Below are 23,248 nucleotides of genomic sequence, written 5' to 3' on the forward strand. Positions count from 1 at the left end.
CTCCGCGGCGCGCTTCCTCCCGCCCCCGCGGCCGGCCCATGCGCCGCGGGCCAGGCTCGCCGCGCCTCCCGGCCGGGGCAGGAGCCCCGCGCCCGAGTCGGAGTCCACGGGGAGGAGCCAGGCGGCCTCCGTGGAGCCGGGCTGGCGGCAGCCGCCCCCTCATCCGCGCCGCTGCGCACCGAGCCAACATGGTGGAGGAGAGCGGAGTCGTGGGCCCCACGGTGCGCTGCCCTGCGCTGTCCCGGGGTGAGGCGTGGGCTGCGGCTCGGCCGAGGGCAGCCACCGGTCACCCTGTCTCCCCGGAGTGGAGCCGGGGTTGAGTCGCGGGACCCTTGTCTGGGTAAATACAGAGGGGTGGCCGATGGGGGAGGTGCCAGGTGCCGCCCGAGCTGCTTCCCCAGCCGCCCGCCTCGTCGGGCAGGTAACCTCGGTAAAGCCGCTCTCCACATAAAAGCTGAACCTGAAGGATTTCGGCAGCAGGGCCCTTCGGCGTGGTGTGGGAAAGGCGGACAAAAATAACATTAAAACTCCTCAACCAGGTATCTCCAGGTGGGCCACGGCTTAGGCTTGGGAAATTTAATTACTTTGGGTCAAACAGATGCAAAACGGTCCTTTTGAAGTGTGTGTGCTGCAGGGGACTGAGGCGCCGCAGCCCCAGGCGTGGAGCAGTGCTTGCAGCTCGGGAAAGCCCAGTGTTGCACCACAGAATAAATCTGTCTCCCAAACACTGAGCAAACAAAGAACAAGCCTGTAAATAACGCACCACTAACTCTGTGGTATTTTATGTTACGAGTTTCCCACTCTTGGTAATGCCAGAAGTCTTAGTGTGGCATTTCAAACAGAAAAAAAAAAAAACAACTATTTGTGTCAAGGTGGGCTTCATGGAGAAAGGTCATTGAAGTGCATCCAGCCTTCAGAATTGCGGACTGCAGGAAGAAGGCAAAGAAAAGAAAGAAAAGAGGCACTGAAGAATCAAAGTTATCAAAATTTACATGGGCAAATCGGCAGGTCTCATTCAGCATTATATTTTGTTGTTTTCAGCTCTCTAGTAGTCAAATTTGGCACTGGAATAGCATTTATGTCGCCTCATTATTTGGTTCAAAGGCTGAATATAAAACAGTAGTTGTATTGATCACTAATGATATTCTAACATAATATATTTTTAATCTTAAAATGAAATGGGAGGTGCAATTTATCTTCCAGACATTTTTAAATTTAGGATAAAAAATAAAAAATATATTTGCTTTTGCAGGACCATAAATACACTAAGCAGTTAATAAAATAACAAAAAAGCAAAAGTGTTTTACATTTGGAGACTCCTTACCATAAATCATACTCATGTAATCCTGTTAGAGTGGTAGAGTTTATCATGCTCCTGTTCTGTCAGGTTCCTAAATCACATTATACAGAATTGATTTTTAATTTAGAAATCAACAGTAAGTTTTACAAATTGAACTGGGCGATGAATTACTTAACTAAGGAGGAGTGTTTGCAGACTGGTTGGAGCTCTGAGTCTGCCACGGCTTCACGACACTGGCTGGGCTTATGGGAGTCTTGAATGAGAGAAAGGTTTGATCTCCAGTGTCAGTCGTGGGGTTTTTTTGTACACAGGCAAGCATTGCTTCATGGTTAATTTTACAGGCCAATGGTAAAACTTGCATATCTGAAAAACAGAATGAGCCTTAAGTATGTCATCACCTTCATTATGTTTTGAAGTTACTAATTTTTCTTAAGAAATTTTTCAGCATTGGGCTAAAGCTTTATAGTTAGAGGCATATTGGCTCTTGCCATCTGTCACTGTAATTTGACTGCTGGTTCGAGGCCTGGTGTTGATGGATGGATTTACAAAGCTGTCAGTTCTCCCAGCACCTGGCTGTGCCCGTGTGGCAGCGAAAGGTTTGTTGGGATTCTCAGTCCATCTTGCCTCTCCCCTTGGTTTCCCTCCTTTGCACCAAGATAAGGAATGAATTGGTGGCTTTCTGAAAGACTAAGCCCTTGACTGTGGCCTCTGCTTGCTGTTGTGTGTGTATGTGTGCTGTCAGCTGCCACGGGTAGTACTGGGGCTGCACCAGTAGTCAACTGCGGTTCATAGTGGAGAGACCGGCACGCTTCATTTCAAGCACAGTGTGATTAAAATAGCGGAGCAGTTGGAAAGAAGGCGAGATGACCAGTCTCATAACTGAGAACAAGCTCAGACCCCCACCATATAGGCGTGAAAGAATAGATTAGGGTTTGAGTCTGGAGTCTTGGAGGCCAGACATACTTTCATTGCAGTGGAAAAATTGTCTGCTGCTTAAATTGTCTTGCACTTGTTACTGACACTCTTGAGTGTTCCTCATTTTTGTAAGGAAAAGTTGAACAGGTGACTTGAAAACATCAAGCTGGTGGTGGTTTGGTCCATTTAATCCTGCACTGGAGGGGACTTGGTGTGTCAGTGCCACCTTCTGCCTGTGAGCCAGCCTGCAACTTGTCGCTGTTTTTTACGTCAGTAAAACTCCTTTACACTGGTGCTCTGCTGTTACTGGGTGGGCTCTGAGGTCTGTTGTGGTGCTGAGGGTGCTGTGAGCTGCCCAGGTGGAACCAACACCGCTTAGGAGGCATCAGCTGGAACTGGCACCAGTCTCTGCTGAATCAGCTCAGGCCACTGCCTGCTTTTAAGAATTTCCCATCCCTCTTATTCTTTTGGTTTAAATTCACATTTGTTTACTTGGTCCAAGAAGGGGAAGGAGGAGCTGCCCTCATAGGCTTTAGCGTGGCTGGAGTATGATGTGACGTACTGCTGCGGTAGGGGTTCGTCACTGCCATTTGAGGGATGCAGTTTCCCGAATATCCCTTCAAACAAGCTGAAGCGTTCACTAAGTCCACAACTGTGTTGTGTTTATAGTTGTCATTAACATAATAAAGATTTGTGCGATTAGTGTGGGTAGAATGCCTTTCTAAATGTAGGCTATCTTTTAACATCATATACTTGAATTAATTTCTAAAGAAGGTAATATTATTTACAATCTTTTTTTGTTGTTGTTGTTTCAACTTACTAAATGGTTGATAGGATCATGTACATATTACACGAAATGAAGCATTTTTAGGGATATAAGGAGAAAACAAGTCTAAGAGCAGAAAGGAGGAAGGAGGAACATTGAGACATTCTTGAAAACACTTGGTGGGATTGCTTTCCAATAAATCAGAATAAACAGAAAAATATCGTAGTAGTTCACTGTCTCCAGCAAACAACTTCTGAAAGAAAGAAGAAGTGTTACTGGACATAAATTCATTCATACGTTTTGGGAAATAACTATGGTAGTCAAGGCCTCATCCTAGCTTTCACTCTCTTAAAAGTGTGGAAAATAAAGGCGTTTTATAGCAGCGTCTCCCAAAATTCATGGGCCAGGTTCTCATTGCTCATTCTACTCTGTGGTCATATTACAAAAAGCAGTCTTCTTGGAATCAGTTAGCATTAGTCACATGATTCCTTTCAGGCACTTGCATAAATATTTTTAAGAATAGGGAGTTTAGCAAAGCATAGATATTTCCTTTGAATCTGAATATTCTAAGTGTTAGTTGAATGAGTAGGTTTGTTTGGCTTTTTTTTTGGTCACATTAATTTCTTCAAGTGAAGCTATTAATAAAATCATTGATTTCTAAAAGTGAAACATCTTCCTTGGATATAATGCAAATTACATATGAATATAGTTTCAGTAAGGAAATGGAGTGCTAAGTCACTGCATGATGGATCTGTCATTGTTCTGAAGCAAGCATTCTATATAAGTGTTATGTTAAACTTCAAAACGTTTTTGTCACAAATGTCCCGTTTTGCCGTAAAATGCTTCTGCATCTCCAAATGACTGGGATCTGTTATTTTGTTGGGCACATTTATTTGCAAGATTAAATATTCTGTTCTTTCTTAAATAGTATTTCTGTTTGATCTTGTGTAACATGACTAATTACTTAACATGTATGATACTTTTAGCAAATGTGTGGAGGGTTCTTTTTGAAAAGCGTGGGTTGAAACATTGTTTTCGAAATTATTTAAAGTTGCTTTTGAAAGTATGATAGACTTCATCTTGGAAAACCCCGCACTTCCAAACCTGTTGCTATTTACATTTGTGTCACATCCAGTTATATCAGACACACTGGATTACATTGTATAATGAAAGCTGTATTGCTGTACTCTAATCTTTATCTCTTTATATCCGATCTCCTTTGAATTGCACATGAGTATTGCTTATGGTTACTTAAAATAACTACTGCTTCTGTTTCAAGGGCAGTGCTATATATGATGAACACTTAACAATCAACCCTTCTCTGGCAACAGCTTCACATCCTGTATCTTTGGTTCTTGCATGATTTAATTTGGAAGCTGCAAAGAAGCATTATTGTTTTGTTGTTATTTTTCATGTAAATTTCATATGTGAAAAAAGTGAAGCCACTGATATCATACATGTCTGGAAAAATGTAATGCATTTACTTTGGCCACTGTGCTGTTCTGAGAGATTTGGAACACATGCTCTCTTCCTCACAAAGCAGGTCATGTATTCTCAGTCAGAAGGGAAAGGGACAAACAGTCCCCGGGAGAAAAAGAAGTATGTGAGGTAAAGCTGACCTCAACTGACTTTGTTTTTGATATCACTGCTAGAATCGTTCATAGCCTTCTGACCTCAATTGATAGCCAGTATAAAGGAGCAGTCTCTGCTGACTTTGGGAGACTTGCCTGTATAGGTGTTGGTTATACTTACTTTGTTATGCTGACTGCCTAAGATATTACTGTAGGAGAAATATTTAATAATGTTATTAGCTGAAAAATCCAAGTTAATACAGCATTTAGGGAGCACTGCTAGGGATTCTGTACCAAATTCTCTTCATTTCCAGAGCACTGTGAATTTTAGCTGTTGAACACACGTGCTGTTGCAGCACTTTTATACCTGACTTCATAAAGTGAAGCAAAGTAAAACAGCATTCAACAACTTTATTTTCAAGAAGACATAGCAACTACATATATAGTCTTAATGTGGCTCTGTGGGACCAGCCTTTCCTAATCAGCCTCTCCTCCATCCACCCCATCATTCTTGTCCCTGCTGTATTCTCCCATCTTATCCTCCTCATCCTCATAGGTAAGTAGTTCTTATGCTTGGCCTGGCTCTAGACTCTGTGTGGTCCTTGCTCTGAGTTCCCACCCTGACGAAAGATGGACAAATTCTTCAAGCCTGCGTCAGTGCCCTTTATTATGCATTAATCCTTAACAGATCTTCTGAATTTTCCATTCCAGGTTGTTATTATTGCCCTAATGTTTTGACAATAATTGTCTGTCGCAACCTTGGGCACCAGAAAGTCTTCCTTCTTAATTTGGAGATGAATGTGATGAAGTTTATTACCAGGAACAAAATCATCCCCTCAGTCTGGGATGCCAGACAAATTCTTAGAGCGGAGCTTCGATCAGGATGGGACTGTTCACTGTTAGAGATGGACATGGCTGTTGTGTACCGTTTAGAGATCTCAGAAAATTGGACAGCCGTTAGATGAATATTTTTTTTTTCCTTAGCATGCCCTGTTATTTCTCCTCCGTCTTCCATTTTCTCATCACCATTTCTTCAAATGGAGGGTTTTTTTCCTATAGTTTTGCAGTTCTACCAACATGATTTTAGTCAGTTTAAATCTGATAGTTTTCTAAAAAATGACATAATGTTGATGCAACTTTGCTAGGAAGTGACATATACAGTTGTGCTCTCTGATACAAGGAAAGAGGTCACAACATAAAGAGATCAGTGACTTCTTATCCCACCTCAGCTGTAGCCACAACAGTCTGAATTTTCTGAAATTTCAGAAATTAGGAAATGCAAATTTGACTGTATTGATAGATGAGGGATCAGTGGCGATGTGGAGTAGGAAAAACTAGATTTTCCTGATTTTTAACTGTTACTTTGCTCTTTCTCAATTCCCACCCCATGCCACATAAATGTCCTTTTGTTTCCTTACTGCTATCTGCTTTTCTCCCCTGAAGCAGACGCAGTCTCTTCCATTCTTCCCCGAGAATCTGTGCTGGGTCAAATGAGAAAGTCATGAACAAGGCAGCCAAGGTAACAACTACTCAAGAAGAGGCACCTGAGGAAAACCTCATTTTTAAAATCTGAAGAGATGGAAGAGGACTGGGTTTATTGAAAGAAGGGCCAGTAGTCTTTCTGTGGTTAGTGATCAGCAGTACTGTTAGTAAGAGTTTTCAGTTGCCTCTAACCACCCACCTTCAAGTTCTTAGGCTGAGACTGTCCTTGGCAATCACCTGCATCACTGCTGTGACATTTGCAATGTGAAAATCTGTTGCTTTTTCATGTTAGAAGGAAGCTACTTTGCCAGCTGAGTTGTAGAGAGGCACCCCTACCTCCAAACTAGGTGCAGTCCATTGAAAGTTAGCAAGTCTCCCGTGCAGATGTCTGGGATACACCTTTTGCAGTATGTATTAGTAATAAATCTACGTCTGACATGGTGGTAAGTAAGCCTCTGCACAATCTCACTTCACATTTAGGGGCTTAGTAGATCTAAAGCAAGTTCTCCAAAAACTCTATCTGTAAATCCTCCCACAAGTCCTAATTGCCAAGGAGGCTGGAGATGCTCTCTTGCAAGGCTTCAAAGCCAGCAATTCTTTGCAGTTAGGTAGGAACGCAGAGGTGGAATGGACCTCCCACCATGCAACAGCTCTTGTGGGGAAATGGTATCGGCCCTTTCCTTCTGCGCTCTTGCTTAAAAAGCAAAAACCATACAGAAATGAATGAACGAGGAAGTCTCTGCTTCCATGTTGCTGTCTTTTTTTCTCTGGGCTCCTGGTTTGTCCTGCTGTTTGATCACTGTGCTTCTCGAGCATCTGGCCCTCAGTAGAGGAAAAGGAGCAGAAGAGAACCCGGCCTGAGCCCACTGGTATGAACACTGAAGCCAGTGATGATACATCACTGGTGCTCAGAACCTTTTGTTCATATTCTTCAACAAGGGAAAACAGGGTGCTGTAAAGGTTCAGGGAAAAACTAAGTACTAATACATTGCGTGAATTCAGAAGTGGAAGCTGCTAGAAGTACATGATTTATTTTTAATTAATTTATTTATTTTTAGAAGAGCTTTTACCACATACATTTCTCCAAATTCAGGCTTATTCTAAGAAAGGGAGCTGGCAGATATTATTATTATTATTATTATTTTTCTCCTTTCTTTGAATATGCAAGTAATTGAGCCTGTTGTTTCAGAGAACTGCAAAACTTTGAACAGAATATCAAAACCTTTTTTTTTGAACTAACATCGAATTTCACTATTATCTTATGTTTCCTACATTTCATTAAACAGTTTGTGGAAGCCCAATAACATCACATAGCTGGTATTTCACTGCTCATGGAATAAATTGTAAATGATAGGATAAAAAGATACATTTATAATTCTCCTCATAATAATGGGGCAACATTAATAAAAATATGCAGACAAGTGTAGCTAAAGAAAAGAAGAAAAATACTTAAGAAAAATACATGACATTGAAGATTACATTAGTGTGGCTCACATGCTGCTTCCTTCTGCTTATTTTTCCTTTCACTTTTCAGATTTTCCAAAGCACAAAAATTTGCTTATCTTACTCGTCATTCCTTTGAAATAAAGCCTATTGAAAGTCAGAATCTTCTACGTTGTCACATATTTTTGCTTTTGTTTTCTAATTGGGAGGAAAAATAAAATGTGGAAAGTTCCAAAATATTTTGGTTTTGAAATGTGGGCTTGGGACATCTTTGATGCATCATCATAACACAGCCAGAAGGAACTCTATTGTTCTTGATGGAAAATGTAATCCACTCACGGACGTTGGAGGGAAATGAGGGACCTAAACCATGACAAACTCACGATGAGTAAAGACAAGCCTTCCTGAAGCAAAACATTTAGATTTGCTTGGACAGTTCAAAACATTTTGGATTGTTTTTTATTTTCCCAAAGGGACATTACATTGTTTTGGCATAACCAACTTTTTCCTGTGGAAAAAAGTCAATATTACAGAAATTACTTCTCTGTTAAAAACCATAAACATAAAATTCTGGAGCAGCAATAGAGGGAATAAGTCAAGCCAAAACTGAGCACATTTGAAAATGTCCTCCCTAGAGAATCTTACGACTGCTCCAACTTAGCAATAAGAATTTTATGTGAAGGTAAGTATATCTCATAGACACCAAACAAAAGGTGATGAAATCCATGAGTTATGACTTAGTATGTTTCAACACACTTAAAATATGATGTTTCACAGAGGCACTCAAAACCTGTTTAAAAAATCTGAAAGAGCTCTGGTGGAAGGCGTGGGTCTTTGAATGGAAAAAATAATATCTGAGATTTCACAACTGTTTTTCTAGGACTGGGCATTTTTTAAAAGTTGAACACTGCTTTTTTTTTTTTTTTTAATCTGTCTCTACCAAGCAAAAGCTTATATGTTTAGAAACATACTTTTAGCTTTAGAAACACAGCAAAATTCATCGTTGTTTTATATTTAGAAAAATTCTGCTAACTTCAGTTATAAAAAATGGGCACAAACCTCTTTTTTTAGCTATGACAGTGAAGTATTTTGGGGAAAGATAGAGGATGTGGCACTCTTACTGAATTTTTAGGATTCGGGTAGTTAGGATTAGCTGGCAGGCCATTTTGTAGCCTTGTAAAAGTCGCCGTGAGTTGGTGACTTTCTGGAACTGATAGCCATTTCAATGTCTGTTTTACAGGGCAACTTCTGCTTTAAATGTGACAAACCTTGACCTGGCTTCTTCTGTGTCAGGGCAAGCTTCATCTTGACAATAGTGGCTAGAAGACAGAGCCTGTTATTTCTTATTACCCAAGTTAATCACACGCTTTTCTGAGTATAATAAAAGGGTAATTCATTGAGTTGAAGAGCAAAAGCAACCAACAGACCAGCCAGTGCCAAGTGCTCTGAATATCTATTGCCACCTCTCAGATTGCACCCACACTTGAGCTCAGTCGGTTGTGCCAGACCAAAGTGTCCCATATTGATCAGAGGATACTGAGAGATGGAGAATGCACAGCTTTGGGTGGCTTAAAGGACCGACAAGCAAGAAGAACAGAGGAACAAACCAAGTGAGGAGCCTGCCATGTGTTTGAAGACAACTGTTGGCATCATGCCTGTTGGCACACGGATCATTTGGCCAACCAAATTATACAGTCCTTCACCTGGTTCTTGAAGTCATGTACCATTTTTTCATTCTTTGTGTGTACAGTTTTCAAAATGGGATACAAATCCCCATAGCAGGTCTGTGAGGTGCTTTTGTAATAAAAACTATAGTTACATAAACAACCCTTGCTAGTCAGACATGCAAAATAGCCACTGTCAACTCTGAGCTTCACCACTACCCTGTGAAGGCAAAGTCAGCTATTGAAGGGCCCAGGGTCATTGCATATGCATGTGTTGGTAAATCAGAATATGCTCTACCTGCTGCATGATGTTTCTGGGAATGTCTGGGAAGTCAAATTAAAATGGAATTGTGGTTTTCATAGCTGAGGGCTTCCCGTTGGAGCGCTTGTGGTTCTTTACCAGCTCAAAGAAAACGAATTACAAATGGATCCCACTGAGGCTTGAAAGGTATTTTAAGTATATTAGGTTTAGTCAACATCACCTGACAAACAGTGCTATTTATTAATACATTCAGCATGTTTCAATGTGATTTTTCTCGTCTTTCACTGCTCTTGAGGAGGGTTTTATTTCTGTAGTTGTTTTGTTAGTCATTTCTGTAGGCAGCTAGGCAGCTGTTGCTGCAATTCGTTTATTAGTTGTGGTTGGCTCCAGGTTTAGCAAAATGCAACTGCACCCTCTTGTGGAAGCTAGTAAAGGGATTATTTTTGTTTCCTGATACATCCTTGTGTATTTTTTCTGAACAAGTCAAGTAAAAACAAACAGCAGAAGTGTCCTGAGGCCACACAGCAACAAAGGTTCCTGGAGAACTTCAAAAAAATAAGCTGCACCTTAGGAACGTCTGAACTTGGACAGCCTTTGAAGACAAACTTCTGTGGGGAACGCTTTCAAAGGCACCCCAGGAAACCTTCCTGCCTTTTGTGGGCATCCCTATCATAATATATTCCTGCAGAAAAACAGAGTTGGTATGTCTGTATGCAGAGAAATGGTACATTTACACCATTTCAGTCTAAGTACAATAATTCAATAGTGGTATCCAGCATGGATTTGAAAAATGGTTTGTGTTCATTGTCTATATGTGCAAATCCATGAACAGAGATACCTGTCTCCCTGTATGCACTAATGGAAATTAGCATGCATGTTCTTGAAGGCAATTATGCTTGTGAGGGAGCAGGATAGGCTGCACATTGAAGGCTTAACTTTGAACCCTTGTAAATCTTGACATGTCAGGTTTTTTTCTGCAGTTCCTGTGGACACTTTATTTAAAATAAGTGCATTTAGATTCATGAATGCATTCGTACCCTGATCTCTGAGTAGTGGCAGGGGAAGCAACAAATCCTTCAACTGGTGAAGCAAGTATATTGGCATGTCCAACTCCCACTCTGCAGTATGGGGGCTCACAGGGAGAGGCTTATACAATATGTCCCTTACTTAAGAGGAAAAAAAAAAGTTATACAGGAAATTAATTTCCCTTCAAAAAAGCCTTAAACTATTTTTTTCTCCTGTCAGCGAGGAGAAAAAAAAAAAAAAAAAAAAAAAAAAAGAAGGAGTTTCTGCCAAAGAAAGGGGAAATACAGATTTTTTTTAGAAATAAAAATTCATCATATCCTCCATAAGCACAGACACTCACTGATAAAAGGACAAAAATATCCAAAAATAGCAATGTGTTTGTGAAAATATCACTTTCCACAAGTAAATTTTAAAGGAACGAGAGTGAAAAATTTTGTATCATTTTAATACACAACATATTCAGATGCATTAAACTCCCCTGTAAGCAGCAGCTGTTTGTTATGGGCCATGACAGTGCTATTTTTTCTCAGAGCAAAGAATTAACCCGGAGCTTGCCCTAATGTCAATTAGAAAGCTGTAAGAATTTGTCTTGCTCTTTGCAAATGGTTAATTAAAAAAAAAACAACCAACCTACCAAGCAAACTGTTACATAGCATTTGATCCACTGTTTTATGTAGAATGGAATGAGTTGAATTGATTTGCATTTTTATGTCTGAACATGTTCTTGCATGGGCAGAACACCTCACTGACGGGTGAAATACAACCTATTGACACCTCTGGGTGGGGTAAGAGAATTCAAGATGCTGGTCCGAAAGTCATATTTAAGGAGTCCTGGTCAGATACTAACATTGCTTTACCTGTGAAAGTTCTTCTATGCTTTCCGAAATTCCACAGCACTCATCACGATGTTTAAAATTTGTTTCTACTTGCTTCTCTGTTGTGCTTTTGCTCTGTGCATTAAACGGCCCTCTGCTGTTCTCAGATGGTGTATGTTCTGCAGTCAGTAACATGGCGCTTTACCCCAGATGAGGGTATGAGCTTCATTTTAATATCTCTGTTGGATATTTGTGCTCGTTCTGCACGCTGTAGTTTGTGTATTTCTGTCAGAACAGCGGTGAGCCTGGCACTGCGCTGGCTGACCCAGAAGAAGCAGCCACGGTTGCTGGTCACTGGAGGGGGTGGCTCACACAGCCCGGCTGGCTTTGGGCTCCATGGGCTGTCACAAAGGGAAAGAAGGGCAAGTGTAGAGTCTTGCATCTAGGCAGGAACAACCCCAGGTTCCAGTATAAGTTGGGGAACGACCTGTTAGAGAGCAGTGTAGGGGAAAGGGACCTGGGGGTCCTGGTGGAGAGCAAGGATAACCATGAGCCAGCACTGTGCCCTTGTGGCCAGGAAGGCCACTGGCATCCTGGGGTGTATTAAAAGGGGGGTGGTTAGTAGGTCGAGAGAAGTTCTCCTTCCCCTCTGCTCTGCCCTGGTGAGATCACATCTGGAATATTGTGTCCAGTTCTGGGCCCCTCAATTCAAGAAGGACAGGGAACTGCTGGAGAGAGTCCAGCACAGGGCAACAAAGATGATGGAGTGGAGCATCTCCCTTATGAGGAAAGGCTGAGGGAGCTGGGTCTCTTTAGTTTGGAGGAGACTGAGGGGTGACCTCATTAATGTTTATAAATATGTAAAAGGGTGAGTGACAATGGAGCCAGGCTTTTCTTGGTGACAACCAATGATAGGACAAGGGGCAATGGGTACAAACTGTTCCACTTAAATATAAGAAGAAACTTCTTCTCAGTGAGGGTGACAGAGCACTGGAACAGGCTGCTCCAGGGAGGTTGTGGAGTCTCCTCTGGAGACATTCAAAACCCACCTGGACACATTCCTGTGTAACCTCATCCAGGTGTTCCTGCTCCAGCGGGGAGATTGGACTAGATGATCTTTTGAGGTCCATTCCGATCCCTAACATTCTGTGATTCTGTGAAATAGGTCATGTACTCTCATGACTGTTGACATTATAGTTTTGTTATGTCTTTCCGCGGGGCATGCAAGTACGCACAGGTGGATGGGCAAAAAGAGTTAAAAGCACCCTCATAGACGGGAAAGCTGCTTCTTGGACCTCAATGTGCATCGTTTCATGCTGCCAAACACAGAAAGGCTCCTTTCATCATGCTTCAATCATGGGAGCTTGCTCCTTCTCTAGAGTGAATATGGATGTAAAGTTTATGCAGCTGCATCCCTCTTTCAAGTTAGTTATATCACTGTGAGCTCTTCGGCTGTGATCCCACACTGCAGTGCCTTGACTCAAACCAGCCTGCCTGCTTCCCTGTGTGCCTGCCACAGAGGTTACCTCCCTGCTGAAGTCCTGGCACATTACCTAGTCTTCTGTAATCCCAGTTTCTTTCAAGCTCTCATGCCCAGGATGCATCACTGTAGCCATGCCTCATGTCTCTGCATGATTTCAGCAGATTTGCCAGTCTCCCTTGGGGAAAAGAGCATGTCCAGTCTCATTAAAAAAAAAAAAATGTTGCTGAAAGCCAAGGATCTACAAGCAGGTTCAACTACCTAAAACAGTTCCCGTGTGGCTAATAAATAATGTAAGCCATTTTCAACTCCTAAAATTGATCTCCCAGTTTATAATCCTAAGCATCTCTATCAGATACAACCCCACAACCTTGCCCTCAGCTACTCATGCCATGCTCCAAATTTAATGCCATTTCCAACCCTAGCTTTAATCAAAGGTTATCTTTAGGATGTACTGTTCTTGAGAAATGCAGGAAGCAAAAATTTTCTGTCCTTTCCACTTAGAACCCATGAACCCAGTCCTAGAATGGCAACAAAGCAGTGGCCTCTATTTCTCCCAACTCATCTTAAACAAACACACTGTGCCCACCCTACTCTTCTTCACAAGCCTTCTGGCCTTGGAAAATCCACAAAGAAACAAAATTTCATTTACAGATGACCTAAATCCTACCAAATACCCTACCACTCCTTCTAGCTTAAACATTAACCATGGATCTCCATTTGTGCTTTGGTTAAGATAATTGGGTGCTCCTGGCATTAAACTCTGCAAAACTCAGTAATCAGCAAAACTCCTTCTGAGGTCATTTCTTCTGAAAACACAAACTATTAACCATCCTCTGCTAGATGCAGCAGCCTTCCCAAATCTTGCATATGTCACTCATCCCTCCCAGCAGAAGCCCTTACCTAGCACCATGGACCTTCCAGGCACATGAATGAATGTGACTCATTGGTCTGAGCATTGATGGTGAATTTTAGCTCTAACCATAATCCTGACTGCATCATGGGCCCCAAATCACCAGCCCTTTACATCTAAATGTTATCCTTTCCCACAGTAACCCCAGCCCTTTTCCTCATGGATGCTGCAGAATCTTGATGAATTTTGTCATCCCTTGCTGTCACAGAAATGGAGTGATGACTGGGGTGGTGGAGGTGAACACAGAAGGGTCAGTTCTGAGCCTAGTGTTAGAATTGGGGTAAAGATTTGGGTTTTGAAAAAGAAAGCATGAAAAATCTGTGTTTACTGTGTATTTCTACAGGAACATTAAAATAGGGACTACTGCTAGTAGGTGGCATTTTGGGGTAACAGGACAAGAAGGCTGTAGGTGCAGTAAAGGCTTTATGTGCAGCTAGAGGTTCAGAGGGAAAGGGCTGATCCAGAAAGGGAGGAGAGGATGGAGATGGTAGCCACAGCTGCATATTAAACTCTGAGCTCTGATTAAAGCTAAGGTTGCAGTTTGTCCCTAACCCAGGGTTTAAGAGGGCTGAAAAGCCAGATGATTGCTGAATCTAAGAGGCACACAGAGTTAAGTAATGAACTGACCCTGGTAGGGGAACATAGCTCAATGTTTGGGCTGTTTTTGGAGGGATTGCTGGGATATATGTAAACCCTGTGTTTGGGTCAGAGTTAATGTTATGGTTTGGTTCACAGGGATCTGAAGCATTCAGGAAAATTCAGGATCTTCCAAGAGCTATAGGGCTTCGATAAGGAATGAATCAAGGGTAGGCTGAATTTAAGTTCAGGGCAAAAAAAATGGATAGCTTGATCTGTTCTGGGACAGAATACAATTAATTTTATGGCAAGGATTTGAGATTAGCTTTGGGTTCAGGACAACAGGAACCGAAGAGTTCAGTTTACTGCTGAGTTTTGCAAGATGTACAGGGAAAACACAGTCCGTGCTGGCAAATAATTTATGGCTTATTCAAAGGCAATTAGGAGTTTCTAGATGATGTTTAAGTGTAAGGATGAGGACACTGAGGGTTAAAGCACTCAGTTCAGTTCAGATTAAGTGCAGCAGCTGATTTGAAGCAAAGGAATGATTTACACCTAGTTCTACAGTTGCATTTAAGGTTAAGTACAGCAAGGCTTAATTTCTTTCTGTGTTGATACAGAAGAGTTCAGTTTCTTGCTGAACCTGTTAAGTGTAGATGCTAAGATGAGAGATGTTAGACTGGTTTAAGATTGCTTTGAGTAGTGTTTCCATCTTCTTACGTTGGCTGAATATTGGATTTTTGGGGAAGGAGAGAAGAGATTAGATTGGGCAAAGCCAATTCTCATGAGTTTAAAGCTAGAACTGGTTTTGAGTGATCATAGTCTGTGACTCCACCAATGAATAATACTTAAGTGTTCTGATGTTTTAGTCAGATTGCAGGTATACTGACTAAGACCAGTAGGAAAAACACACTTAAGCCTGTATAAAAGTGTTAATGCAAATCAAACATTAACCAGCATTCTCAAGATCTCATATACACACACATACAAACATATAGACACACACATAAGGAAACTCACACACACACACACAGATATATATACACATGTGGTTAATTGTATGGGCTCTAAGAAAATTGAGGAATTGAGGCATCACTGTGGGAAGGTTTCAGAAAATCAGAGTACTTCAGCTCAAGGCCTAACTACCAATTTTAGCAAATAAAGTGGCTGCTACTTAATTAAGTCTCATTAAGTTCTGTAGTTACCATCACAGAACTCAGGCAATAGTAATTACCAATTTATTTATACATTTTCCACAGTTAATTTGAAATTAAAACACCTTCACCTATTTTTCTAGGTATTCTGAGTTACATTTGCTTTTACTGATGATTCATGATGGATAAAAAGTATAATAAATAAATAATAAACTGCATAATGCATATTGCATAGTGCAACTAATTTGGTTTGGTATTTATAGAAAATCCTAGTGGCCCTTCAAAATTGTTGAGTCAATATTTCAAGGATAGAAATTTGCAGAACTGCTTAGAGCAATTCTTTAATGTTATAATATCTAATAGTACACTTAAGAGGTATATATTCAATTTCACATGAAGACCACAAATCAGTTTATGTATTATACCTCAGAACTGCCTCTGGTATAATTTAGATTTCCTATAAAACCTTTATTAAAAAGCCACTAGGCTTTTTCACTTGCCCTTTTTTGGGTAACTCCTTATATTAAACAAGAGTTGGACCCTACAGCCATAAAGCAATCGTGCCAGCCTCAGTGGAGATGCTCAGGAAAGGAAACACAGTTAAGGAGAGCATAACCTTTTATAAACAGGATTGTAACTTGGAAAGCACCAAGGTGATGTTACACCCTTCTGCTCCTTACTGCAACAGGCTCTTTTGCCTTCAAATACACAATTACATATATCACATGTACTGGTCCTGTAGAGTGAAGTAGCAGACAAATGCATGAAAGAGAGAGGGCCTTTTGACTTCTTCAGATTTGGAGTAAGAAGCAGCCTATTGCTGGTCTAGGTGCTCTCATTGTAGAGTATGGATCTTGTCAAGGTGGGGAGCAATCCAGCCTCCTCTCTGTCTGTGGTGGCTCTAGTTTTTAGCACAGCTTTGGGGAGTTAACACTGCAGGTCACCATGCCCAGTACGTTCTTTAAGTCTTCTTCCCCACAGACCTGGAGGAAGAACTGCGGCAACATCTCTGACACTGATTTCAGGTGGGAAGCGTGATTCAGAAATCTGTGCAAGCCTGTTGGTCTGGCACAGCATTGGTAAATCCTAGAGCAGGGTTTCCTCCTTGCCTCCCTCTCTGTGATTTGCTTAAGTCATGGGAGTTCTCCTGTCAATCTAAATAATGCAATTAATATTAATCTTTTTTCATACCTTTGTGTATTACAAGCTGCAATTATCAATATAAATTGAATGACACACTCAAAAGCGTGTGTCATTTAATATAACCAACGCTTTCAATTTTAAGAACTCATTTCAATAAGAGTTTCTTCCAGCAAAGGATAATTGATGAGGACAAAAGTATGTGCTTTTTCAGAAGATCTCTAAAGATTTCCCAGTTTCTTTGAAAAATCCCTGAAACCTCAAGCTGAAAAACTACCAATAAATAAAACATACTAACTTTTTAACTAAAATACGCTGAATTTCTAAATATGGGGGGTTCCCCCCATTTTTTTTTTAGTGTAATGTTTTAGAAACAAATATTCTCAAGCATCCTGATGAGCTCTTAACTTCAAAGTGAACAATCCAGTTACATTACAAGTTACGGCCAATCACATTCCTGAAAGGAGAACCTACACTAGAAATAGAGCAGTCCAAGGGCAAGTCTGCTCTTCGATGTGGCATTAAAGTATGGATGAAGAAATGCATTAACTAAAACATTGGCCACATGCTGAGGACCTCATTGGACATGAAAGGAAAGGACGAATGCAGGCTACATACACGGCCGCTCCAATGTGGACCAGTATTGGACAAGCTTAAAACTGCTAAAAGAAAAGCTAAATACTTGCTATGTTTGCACAAACTAATTCATTCTTGTTTTTGAAGCTTGTGTGCTGTAAATGTTGCAGTTCAAGTAAGTTTTTGTTTCTGTGCATGTCTTTGTGTTTCACAGTCATTTCTCAGCGCCTTGTGTCTGTCAGTCTTTTGGTCTCTTATTGCACACAGGGGATTTATAAATTCTCTCTGTGAACATTTACAGATTGTTTTAGTTAGTCTGTCCCTCCAAGGGTAAGATTAAGCAGGTTTTCCCTCTTTTTTCAAAGCTGACCATGGCTCATTGGGAGACTATTCTCTCAGGTGGGAGATGGGACATTCATTGGGAAGCTCCTCTCAGGTGGTTTCCTGGAGGTTGCTTGTTGTGATAAGGTCTTTTTTTACCACTACTTCACAGGGACTGAAATTTTCATAGCATTTGTAAACTTCTGTAACAAAATAGTATGAGGGTTAAAATAAAATTAAGAAATTATTCACATGCTCCAGACCTCTTGTTGGAATTGCTGAAACAAGTGAGGTGAATCTGAGTCGATTTTGATACTAGGCAAGTTCAAGTAAAACAAACTGAGCCTAAGTGCTAGGCCTGGGTACTGTGCAGGTGTCCACCTCCCCAATCTGTCTGATGGCCTTTTACTATTTCTGTGGTTTGCAGGAGACATCTTGTGGTCAAAAAGCAAAATCACAGAGCATGCAGAGTGTCATCCTTCTGCAAAAGGCTGAGAAATCAGACTTCCTTCCGCTGCCTCCCAAGCTTTTGGTTTTCTTTTCACTGCCAGGGAATAAAGGAGGGGAAAGTTATCCATCTGTCTGAAGGGACTTTTTGATTTAGGGAAGACTAGATGAGCTGGGGCAGGAGGGAGCTTTGAGGCTAGGATGCAGCTTATGGGATGTTGTCAGCTTTCTGTCTAGCGAGGACCTATGACACCTGCTGCAGGTTGCTTGGAGTCAGATGTTTCTTAGATGAGGTGATGGCCCTGTTAGCAGTGTGTTTGCTTGCAGCCACGTGTCTCTGGCACGAAGCACTGACCCAGGATGATGCAGAGCGTGGGAGAGGAGGTGAAGAACAACAAATGACAGTGCATTCTTATTTAACTTCAGCACAGTATTTTTTTCACGACACTATGAAGATGGACAGCATTCAGCCAGTCTCCTAAATCTCACTTGTGACTATCTGTGCAATTAGGGTGCTACCCAGCACTTGGAGTGGATGGATACAGAGGGGAGAGTTTCACTGAGGGGCCCTGTTGTTTAAAGGTATCTGGGAAAAACAAACAAACAAACAAAACTAAAAAAACTTAGAGAAAAGCAAGAAGAAGGAAAATAAGAACACCACAGGGAAGCAGAAAGACAAGGCCATTCTCACTGTTCTATGATTACGAATAGCTATGTGTCTCTGGTGATAATTACAATTATTTCGCAGTTATGTAACAGCATTTCTCAGCTGGCCTGGCCTTTCACTGTGGTAGGTGACATTGAGATACAGATGGAAAGTGATAGTACTTGTCTCAAAGAGAGTATGAAACAAGATAGAGCAGATGAATGAGAAAAAAAAAGTGGATTGCGATGTGGCAATGGGAGACGTGGTAACAGCACTGAAAGGATGGGTGCGCTTGTAAACTTACCACCATACCATGCTGTGCTATTAAAAACCTTGTGGGAGAGCAGAGAAATAGTGAGTGCCTATGCTAGGTGAGTTGGGAACGATAGCAGCGGCAAAAGGTAAATCCTAGAAGATGGGTAGCAGAAGCTGACTACAGACACAGTTTCAATTAGAAGCTGTCTCAGGCCAGGCAAGGGCAGTGAGACCATGTAGCTTGTCTCAAGCTGCTATTAGCCATGGTGAGCAAACCTGACTCTTGCAGGAGTGTAATGAAAGAAATCATGACCTTCCAGACCCCATGAAGTCACAGTTTATTGAAAGAGCCTTGCAGAAAATGGAAATTCAATTTGTCAAAGGACTGGCCACTCGTCCTCATTAGCTACAGCACCAGTAGCTTCACGAATTCTATGCAGAAGAGTATTTCATAAAGTATTAGTGTTAGGTCGACCTGTGTATTTCATTTTGACATGTGGCCTTTTTGTATTTTATAGTAAAATATAAAATCAAATAAACAGTATTTAAAAACAAAAAAGAAAAGAAAGAAAAGAAAAGAAAAGAAAAGAAAAGAAAAGAAAAGAAAAGAAAAGAAAAGAAAAGAAAAGAAAGAAAAGAAAAGAAGAAAAGACACCTCAGAATGTTTCCACAAGTAACAAATTTTGACAACTTCTCTCCCTTTTCTTTCCCCTTTGTTGAATGAAATTACAGAGAAAATTATGCCATTTTGCAAATGTGTTGATGATAATGAAAGTGAATTCTCTATTCCAACATTGTTTTCCCAACAAGCTCCATTAACCAGCTCTCATTTGTCTTTCAGAGCTAAATTTTGTCCCCTTCCTTGAAGACCGAAAGAAGTAATACTTGGCTCAGCAGTAAACATCTGGAACAGTAAACATCTGGCGCATGCACCTTACACAAGAACAGCCCTTCTGCAACAGAATGCAAAGTACACATGTGGGAGCCCCAACAAGATCTCCTCTTGGAGCAAGACTGGGAAATGGCACAAATACGGGCTGGTCTTTCTAATGTCCTTGGAGCTTGCTGTGCCTGTAAGTGCAGGGTAAGCCTGCTCTGATTTAAATAATAGAATTACAGAAGCATAGAACAGCCCAGGTTGGAAGGGACTTTGAAAGGTCATCTGGCCCAAACTTAAGTGGGAAAGGGAGCCTTGATGAGATTACCTAGCACCCTGTCTGTTCACATCTTGAACATGCCCAGTTATGAGGACTCTACCATGTCCTCGGGGAGGTTGTTACAGTGATTGATTGTTCTCACTGTAAAAAAAATTATTTCTTATATCAAGATGAGACCTCTTCCAGTGCAACTTGTACCCATTGCCCCTTGTTTTCACCATGTGGCTCCTTGTGAAGACAGAGCCTCCGTATTCTTTGTAGCTGCCCTTTAAGTCTTGGAATACTGTGGTGAGGTCTCCCTGGGGAAGAGAAGTCTCTTCTTCAGAAGGTCCCCCTGAGCCTTCTCTTCCCCAGGGAGATAATACTTAATTCCTTCAGTCTTTCCTCATGGGGCACTGGTAATCCAAACTACTTTTTTTCCTTTTTCCTGGCTCTGTTTGTGTAGAACTGGTATGATTTTTCAGTATGCAATTTTCTTTGTGAAGTGGAATAGTCTCCGTAACAGTGAAATTGTCCCTTTCACAGTCTTCTCCATCAAGCTCTAAGGACAGACAAAAAAATGACGTTTACATTAAAAAACTCCTCAAAACAAATAATATAAAAAGTGTTTACTTTTGGCTCCACTAGAAAATGTTACCTGTCAAATGAAAAAGCTATGCCTGCTTGTCAAGGTGGCATTTTGTACTCTGGTCGTCAGATCAGCAAAGGGACTGGAGCTACACAGTCCTCTCTGTAAAATGGGTCCAACCAATGCAATTTAGGTATTCATATTGCAGTTGATCACCTCAGTGCAAGCTCAGCTTCATTCTAGGCAAGAAAATAAGTTTGCAGCTATGTTGCTACTTTAGTTCAAAAAATACAAAATACAGATGCGTTCTTAGATTGGGGATATTTTAGTTAAATTTTCTACATTGCTATAGTCTCTACTAATCTACATCAAGTCACTTGGTTTCTATGCTACACAGTTATATAGATGTAAGATAAATGTCAAAGGTAAATATTGTATAGTATTTAAGTTGCATAACAGTAATTAATGTGAAAATTAATATTTTGTAAATATTCACGTGTGAATACTAAAAGCAACAATATTGACTGGATTTTGCTTATAAACAGGCATTGCTGATGCTGTGTTAACTGAGAATGACAAGCCTGATAAAAAAATTAGCTTATCTCTTGCCTTGCCTGATAAGGGGATTGTAGCAAAGATCAGTGTGGAGAGCTTGGGCACTATCTGCTGTGTTATTTCCCATCCGGCCCAGTAGCAAAACTGTAATTTTAGTTAAACCTGCTTGACAATCAGTTCTGGGCATGCCCGTCTTCAGGCCCCTGCAGGGAGCTCGGCAACAGCTTTTGCAGTACTCAGTCTCCAGGCTGCACCGTAGACTCTGGTGATATTTGAGGGACGAGTCAATAATGCTAATGATATGCAGATGAACAATTTAGTTGTCATCCACAGAGGGCAATTTTGTATTGCCCTGTATACCACAGCATCACAGCAAAGGGATGAAATGGGCAGAAATTCTGGTTGATAATAAGTGTTGAACTTTGAAATTCTAGTCACACTAAAAATGCCTTTGAAATAAGATGGTGGGGGGGAGGGAGAAGGGGGAAATCTTAAACTCCAATCCAGAATAGACACTTGATTAGGCACAACTCCTATATTAAGTTGTGAAACTCGTTTCACATATCTGAATGAAGTCAAAGGTATAAAACAGTTTGAAATGCAATTAGACACATACATAGTGAAAAGTCAAACAAGGACAGAACATCAGAATGAGGATACACTTAATAGCTCTATAGTTCCTTAAGTCACAGCCAGCCAGAATCTGTAAGTGCATGAGGAGAAAGTATCTGTATATATATCAACATGCCCTGTTCTTATATTCCTTCCCAAGCATCTGCTAGAAGCTGATGTTGGGGGTAGGCAAGCAGGTTTGATGGACCACTGGTCTGAGACAATGCAGCAGTTTTTATTTATCCTCTTACATCCTCAGCACTGCTCACTATAGCTCTTAGGTCCTATAGTCCCAGGAACTCCAATCCAAACGTCCTGCATCACAGGCACCTCAAATGTGGGGCTGGATGCACTTTCATACACGTGTTCTAAGCAGACAGTTTTCATAAGAAAACGCAGAAAGTTTTAGCACCTATAAGGTCTTGTATGACTCCTCCAATGTCTGTACAAGCAAATACCAGAGTGGTCCTAGAAAATCAGAGCAGAATGTCTAACTTATATTTCAGCAGACTGCTATTAGTGTTTGCTATTAGTGTTTCTGCAACAAATTCCTCTCACCAGCACTTTGTCTTAGAGGAAGAGAGAGCCCAGATTTTTGACAGCTGCCATTTTCTGTTGATGATTCCTCAAACACTTTAATTACAAACACAGATGATGATAGCTCCTTTCAAACACATATTCAATAGCTATCAGATGAGCACGGTGAAATTCTGCACAGCAATTTTCTCACAAGAGACCAATTTCTAGTGTGGTATAAATACTGCTAAAACTGAAGGCCTGGGACCACATAGATTGTACTAATCTTGGTGAAAATTAATTTTATGGGATTATCTCCATTAACATTAGCAAAACCGTAAATGTGAAAATGAGAAAAATGCTAAATACAAACTCTGCAAAGTAACAGTAATATTACATGTATTATGTGTATACAGAAAATAAACCAGCTGATTATTGATTTGCCTGAAAAAGAGACTATTGAGGGACTAATTTCTGGTAATATTAAACATGGTTTAAGCAGACTTGACCCCCACAGATCAATTGCTGTTTTCAGGAACTGCATACCACATGAGACATAAAAGCATTCCCATAGGAAATCTATTCATCTCTACCCAAATGTCATTATCTAAAAGTGGATAAAGATTATTTGCATAGAAAACTTGAAGAAGATATTTTTCAGCTATTACAGTGCCACTGGGATTAACACTGTGAGAAAAGATGATTTCTTCTTCCCTTTGTTTGTTTTGGTTTTTTGTTTGTTTGGTTGGTTTCTTTTGTTTTTGCTTTTGTTTTGTTTTATTTCCCTTTAATGGAAGAGTAAGTCAACTTCTGACTGTATTTTATTTTGTTTTTATTTTTTTTGCAGTTAAGCATCAGCAAAATTTTCTGCTTTTCACAATTTTTTTTTAATATAAAGGTATCAAAGACAATCCTTCTTTTAGGAGTGAGAAAAGCAAAATATGGTTTTGTTTATTTTTCTTTTCAGTCTGCCACCGGGGGCTCATGCAGAATACACGTGTGGTTAGATATTGTGTAAGAAATATGGATAGGATACTGTTCATAGCTCTATAGTGCAAAAATACCTTGCTCTTAGCAGTAGTAGAAAT

General features: G+C 40.7%; 1 long non-coding RNA gene across 1 annotated transcript; it reads left to right on the forward strand.

The window, feature by feature from the left end:
* Window positions 1-258: 258 nt before the first annotated feature.
* Window positions 259-20,305, forward strand: LOC309436550. Its single transcript, XR_014183364.1, has 3 exons — window positions 259-539; window positions 19,594-20,202; window positions 20,238-20,305. It is a non-coding gene; the product is annotated as an uncharacterized lncRNA (long non-coding RNA).
* The last annotated feature ends 2,943 nt before the right edge of the window (window positions 20,306-23,248 follow it).

This window comes from Streptopelia decaocto, assembly GCF_964273445.1.
Source record: "Streptopelia decaocto genome assembly, chromosome: 2".
In the NCBI taxonomy this organism is placed as follows: domain Eukaryota; kingdom Metazoa; phylum Chordata; class Aves; order Columbiformes; family Columbidae; genus Streptopelia; species Streptopelia decaocto.